Source organism: Euphorbia lathyris, chromosome 3, assembly GCF_963576675.1.
Source record: "Euphorbia lathyris chromosome 3, ddEupLath1.1, whole genome shotgun sequence".
NCBI lineage: Eukaryota > Viridiplantae > Streptophyta > Magnoliopsida > Malpighiales > Euphorbiaceae > Euphorbia > Euphorbia lathyris.
In genome coordinates, this window is record NC_088912.1 from 44,514,161 (window position 1) to 44,521,115 (window position 6,955).

At 36.6% G+C, this 6,955-nt stretch overlaps 1 non-coding gene across 1 annotated transcript; it reads right to left on the minus strand.

The window, feature by feature from the left end:
* Positions 1-3,359: 3,359 nt before the first annotated feature.
* Positions 3,360-3,466, minus strand: LOC136225128 (small nucleolar RNA R71). The gene has a single exon (XR_010686862.1). It is a non-coding gene; the product is annotated as a small nucleolar RNA R71 (small nucleolar RNA).
* Between the last annotated feature and the right edge of the window lie 3,489 nt (positions 3,467-6,955).

The following is a 6,955-nucleotide window of genomic DNA, read 5'->3' on the forward strand; positions in this document are numbered from 1 at the left end:
GAAGTGCTTTTTCGGCGTTTCGTCGGGGAAAATCTTAGGCTATGTAATCGGAAATAAGGGAATCGAGGTGGATCCTGATAAAGTGAAGGCTATACAGGAGATGCCGGCGCCGAGAAATGAGAAGGAAGTGAGAGGGTTTCTGGGGCAGGTTCAGTATATCAGTCGGTTTATAGCGAGACTCACCGCAATCTGTGAGCCAATCTTTAAGTTGCTAAGGAAAAACCAACCCGCTACTTGGAATGATAAGTGTCAGCAAGGTCTGGAGAGCGTCCGGAACTATTTGTCTAATCCGCCAGTGCTGAGAGCGCCTAAACTGGGAAAGCCGCTTCTCCTCTATATAGCAATTGAGGAGCGATCTATTGGGGCAATGTTGGCTCAAGAGGGAGACACCGGTGTGGAGCACGCGGTGTATTATTTGAGTAAAAAATTCCTGGAGTACGAGCTCAAGTACAACATGATCGAAAAGACATGTGTGGCAGTAGTATGGTTGACAAAGAAACTGCGGCACTATTTCCAATCGTATAAAGTGATCATTATTTATCGGATGGACCCCGTGAAGTATCTATACCGAACTCCATCCTTAACGGGGAAGTTAGCCAGATGGTTGTTGCTTTTGTCCGAGTTTGACATTGAATATATGACGAAGAAGGATATCAAAGGGAGGGCCGTGGTAGAATTTCTGGCCAACCAACCCCTGAATGCAGAGGAAGAAGAGATAAGCTATGATTTCCCCGATGAGCACTTGAACGCAATCGAAGTTATACCGTGGAAAATGTTCTTCAACGGAGCAGTTAATTCGAATGGAGCCGGAGTAGCAGTACTACTTACCTCACCGGAAGAAGAAAGGATCCCGATGGCCAAGAAGTTATCCTTCCCTCTCACCAATAATATGGCCGAATATGAAGCGTGCATTTATGGTTTAGAGTCATTAGCGGCACTGGGAGCGTCATATGTCGAAATTTGGGGTGACTCAAAGTTGATCATCGAACAGGCACGAGGAAACTGGGAGGTAAGGGAAGAAAGACTACGTCCGTACCTCGATCAGCTAGAAGGGTTGGCACAAAGATTCAAAGAATGCCGTTTCTATCTGTTAAGCCCAAAATATACCTACAATATCATTAATATTTATATCATTTTTATTACAAATTCGTGTTATTTATATCTGTTTAGATTACTTTTACTCTCGAATATCTTTCTTTCTTGCAAGGTACCTAAATATTTGGTAAAATCCAAATAGGAACGAAAAAGGATCTAAAACAGAAGAAAAACCCTACAAAAAGGAGTCAAAGATGACGTAAATCAAAAGCACCAAGTCGAGGACACGAACGAAAGTAAAGAAACGGAAAACTCACCAAGCCGCGACCGCGAATCCACCACCCGCGACCGCGACACGTGTGGTTTAGCCATTTCTTTCCTTCGTCCAACGTTCAACTTAATGCTACGTCATTCACGGCCGAGGATTCCTATCCTCGGTAAGTGCAGAAAATTTACCAAATGCATTTAACACATGCTGAAATCCAAGAAACGCGTTCGTTCAAGTGGATAAAGACGTCCTTTCACAACGGACACGACTCTTAACCATCGGATACATCACTTCAAACACAACCCTTCAACATCTATAAATAAAGAGTTGATGTTGAGAAAAAATGCAATGAAATGTTATAATATAGATATAGAATCAGAGCGTAGAACTTATGTCTAAGTTCTAAGTAAAACATTTCGAGAGTTAGAAATTAGATTCTGTACAAAACAAGATGAGGTACACATATTGTTTATAGTTTAATTACAACTCAGTAGCGTTTAGACATTGTTCCAGTTTTAGTTTGCATCATGGTAGTGGCCGACCGAATCCCTATTACGAAGTTACAGCGAGAAGATTGAGTAGAGTGTTCGCCCCTGAGCCTGACAACCTCTTAGGAAACCCAAGGAAAGGAACCGATCAAGCCGTTCACTTGCACGCCCTCGAAGAACTCGATGCTCCTTGTTCTCTGTAAACTTGTATCAATTTATATTTCATCTAATAAAGTCCGTTCTATTCGACAAATCGTTATGCAGCACTTATGGTAACCAATCCAATATAAGTGAGGCTGGTGTTTTCATTAATACGCAGTTGAATTCAAAATCATTACAAGGAAACTTTGTTGAACACTTAGGCAAATTATCATCTCGAAAGAGTTTTAATTTGAGTAAGGGCAACTATCCCGAAAGGGTTTTGTCGCGTTCAAAGCCAATTAATTAGAGGTTCCGTCATTTATTTCATCATCATAATTGATACAAAGTTTAAGTTTTTTTCTTTGCTTAATGCAAATGAATAAATCCATTCGTTTTTCTAAAAAGTTCTAAATGTTCCTATTTTGTAAAATTCACCCTTAAAATCAGAAGATCTTTCTAACAATCGATATATTCTAAATATAAAATCTTAATCCAGCATTTTCAAATACTCAAAGTCCACAAACTCAATTAAACAATTTCCTAAATTCAATTAGACAAATTTCACTTTTCATTTACATTCAATAGTAAATCTAACAAGTTCGAAATTAACAGATTCAAAAATAAGTTTTTCGTTAAAAAACGTATCCCTGTGGGATCGATATTTTTATTACTACAAGCGAAACCGTGCACTTGCGGAAATCGCTCAACAAGTTTTTGGCGCCGTTGCCGGGGATACGCCAAAATTTTTGACAAAATTTTTATTTTTCGTATTTTATTTTCGAATCTAGGTTTACACATTATTTTTATACAATTTTTATATTTTATTTATTTTCAGTTATATAACATATTTGTTTTCAATTTTGTTTTGAATGTAGTTTGGCTCGTGTAACAATTTCAAGTTCATGCGCAGTTCGCGAAGTTCGGGCACACCACCAGACCCTCTTGATCCAGAAATTGAAAGAACACTTAAGAAAAACAAGAAAAACAAGAAAAACAACAAAAACAAAGACAAAACACCCTTAAAAACCAAAGTAGTCCAGCCAGAAAATATGGCCGATCCACCGACACTTATGGATTATGCTAGGCCAGGAATGGCCGGTGTAACTAATAGTGTAGTTAGACCCCGTATAAATGCAAATCAATTTGAAATTAAGCATGCTTTGCTTAATATGTTGCAAAACAACGTAACTTTTTATGGACTACCTAACGAAAACCCTAATGCACATTTGACAAATTTCTTAGAAATTTGTGATACTTTTAAAATTACTGATGTAACAGCCGAAGCAATCAAACTTCGCCTCTTTCCTTTCACTTTAAAGGATAAGGCAAAAATTTGGTTAACTTTTATGCCTGCTGCAACATTTGAAACTTGGGACCAATTAGCCCAAGCGTTTTTATCAAAATATTTTCCTTTAGCAAAAACCGCAAGAGTCATCAAAGAGTTGACATCTTTTACCCAAAATAATAATGAAACTCTTTATGAAGCTTGGGAACGTTTTAAAGAACTTCAACGTTTATGCCCACACCACCAACTGCCAGATGCACTTTTAATGCAGACATTCTATAATGGATTAAATCCTACGACTAGAGGTTCATTAGATGCTATGTCTGGAGGGTTATTTATGAAGAAGACGTCCGCCCAAGCAAGAGAACTTTTGGAGGAAATGGCAATCAACAGCAGTATGTGGCCCGTAGAGCGTGGACATATACCAACAGCGAAACCATCATCCTCAGGTACATCATCGGTTAACGGTATAATGAATCTTGATCCAGTAGCAATGTTACAAGCCCAATTTTCTGCCTTATCGCACAAAATTGATAAATTTATGGCACCATGCGATCCTAATGATCCAATCCAGAGAGACATTGATTACGAAGGTATGAGTGAGTTAGAACAGGTAAACTTTGTCCAAGGACAAAACCAAACTACTAATCCTTATTCTAATACTTATAATCCTGGATGGAGAAATCATCCTAACTGTAATTGGAAAGATGGTAATAATAATAATAATGCAAATGCTAATCAATATCGTATAAATAATTATCAAAATCAAACAAGAGATACGATTAGCACTTTATCTTCAAAAATCGACAAATTTATAGATGCTATGAATGGAAAGGTAAGTAATCAAGACGATGGTTTTAAACGGATCGAAAGTAAATTCGATCAGCTTATCAAAAACCAATCATCTAGCATCCATAATTTGGAGGTTCAAATTGGACAGCTTGCTAAATCAATTCCATCCCGCAAAGAGGGAAGTCTTCCCAGCCAAACGGAAGAAAATCCGAAAGAGCATGTTAAGGCTATCACTCTTCGTTCAGGGAAAAACTACTTAGGTCCGGAAATGCCCAGAAATTCAACTTTACTTGGAAATGATTTACCAAAATCCAAAGAAGATACTTTAAAACAAAAAGATACAAAAATTGACTCTAATCCGAAACCTTTTGTACCAAAACCACCTTTTCCACACAGGGTCCGAAATAAGGACCATGATAAACAACTTTTATCATTTTTAGATAAGCTTAAAAATTTGCATATAAATTTAACATTCATGGATGCAATTACGCAAATTCCTAACTATGGAAAATTCTTGAAAGATTTAATTTCAAAAAAGATTAGTTGGGAAGGAATTTCGTCCATTTCGCTTACTGAAGATTGTAGTTCGATAGTATCAAGCAAATTACCTACTAAACTCAAAGATCCCGGATGCTTTACCATTCCGTGTACATTGGGAAATATGGAATTCCCAAGTCTATTTTTGAAAAATTAGGTTTAGAAGAAGACATCAAGCGTACCAATATGGTTTTGCAATTAGCGGATCAATCCACTAAAAGACCATATGGTATAATTGAGGACGTCTTAGTGAAAGTTGACAAATTTATTTTTCCTACTGATTTTGTCTTCTTAGATTTTGCTTATGATGCTAATTGTCCGCTAATCTTTCGTAGACCGTTCATGAACACGGGACGTGCTCTAGTTGATGTGTCGGAAGGAAAAGTAGTTTTAAGAATAGGTGATGATAAAATCGAGTTCGATATGAATCAAGCGATGAAATATCCTATGGAGGATTTCGCTTGTATGAAACTTGATTTAATTGAAGAATGTGTTAATGACATTGTTCAAAGAGAAGAAATAATAGAACCTATAATGGGTGAAGAATTAGAAGATAAGGACCCAGAGCCTTTGATTCGAGAAGATGGACCAGTTCCGCCTTCAGTAATAGTTCCACCTAAATTAGAACTTAAAGAATTACCAAACCATCTGAGATACGCTTTCCTAGGCGGAAGTGATACTCTACCTATAATCATCTCTAACAAATTAACAGAAAATCAAGAAGAAAAATTGAAAGAAGTTGTTAGAAATAGAATAGGAAGTATGGGATGGCAAATTTCAGATTTAAAAGGAATTAATCCTAGTATTGTAATGCATAGGATTCACTTAGAAGAAGATAAGCCACCTAAAGCGGATAGACAAAGACGTTTAAATCCGAATATGAATGAAGTAGTCAAAAATGAGATTACTAAACTTTTAGACAATGGAATCATTTATCCTATTTCGGATAGTGAATGGGTTAGTCCAATCCATTGTGTACCCAAAAAGGGAGGCATAACTGTAGTAAGGAATGATGAAGGTGAATTAATACCTACGCGAACCACCACCGGTTGGAGGGTTTGTATAGATTATAGGAACCTAAATAAGGCAACTAGGAAAGATCATTTTCCTTTACCTTTCATCGATCAAATGATCGAAAGGATAGCCGGTCATGCATTTTATTGTTTTCTTGATGGCTATTCCGGATTCTTTCAAATATATATTTACCCGTATGACCAAGATAAAACAACCTTCACATGTCCTTATGGAACATTTGCATATAGAAGAATGCCTTTTGGTCTATGTAATGCACCAGTAACTTTTCAACGTTGTATGACTGCAATTTTTAATGATTTCATCGAAGATATCATGGAAGTATTTATGGATGATTTTCCAGTTTATGGAGATTCTTTTGATGCATGTTTAAAAAACTTAGATAAAGTTCTTTTTAGATGCGAAGAAACGAATTTAGTATTAAATTGGGAAAAATGTCATTTCATGGTTGACGAAGGAATTGTTTTAGGTCATAAAATATCTGAAAAAGGATTAGAAGTTGATAGAGCAAAAACTTCTAATAGAAAAATTACCCCCACCAACAACTGTCAAAGGAGTAAGATCATTTCTAGGACATGCAGGTTTTTACAGACGATTTATAAAAAACTTTTCTGTGATTTCCAAACCACTTACTAATTTGCTTATGAAGGATTCAACCTTCGATTTTAATGAAGATTGTATTAAAGCTTTCGAAACATTGAAAACAGCTTTAGTCAGTGCACCCATAATTGCTAAACCCGATTGGGATTTGCTTTTTGAAATCATGTGTGATGCAAGTGACCTAGCAGTAGGAAGTGTTCTAGGTCAAAGAAAGGATAAAAGATTACATGTTATTTATTATGCAAGTCACACATTGTCCGGTGCACAGTTAAATTACACAACAACAGAAAAAGAGATGTTAGCCATAGTATTTGCATGTGATAAGTTTAGGTCATACTTGTTAGGATCTAAAGTTATTATCTATACAGATCACGCAGCTTTACGTTATCTGTTTGCTAAGAAAGATGCAAAACCGCGTCTGATTAGATGGGTTTTGTTATTACAAGAATTTGATATAGAAATTAAAGACAAAAGGGAGTAGAAAACCTTGTCGCCGATCATCTATCAAGACTAGAAGATGAAAACGGTCCTATAGGTGAAACTGTCGGTATACGAGATGATTTCCCCGATGAACATCTCTATCAGGTAGAAAGTATCATGTCACCGTGGTATGCAGATTTTGCTAATTATCTTGCAACCGATATCGTTCCGGAAGGATTATCTTCCCAACAAAGGAAGAAATTTTTCTTCGATATTAAACAATATTTTTGGGAAGATCCCTTTCTATTTAAATCATGTGGTGACGGGATAATTAGGAGATGTGTTGGAGAAAATGAA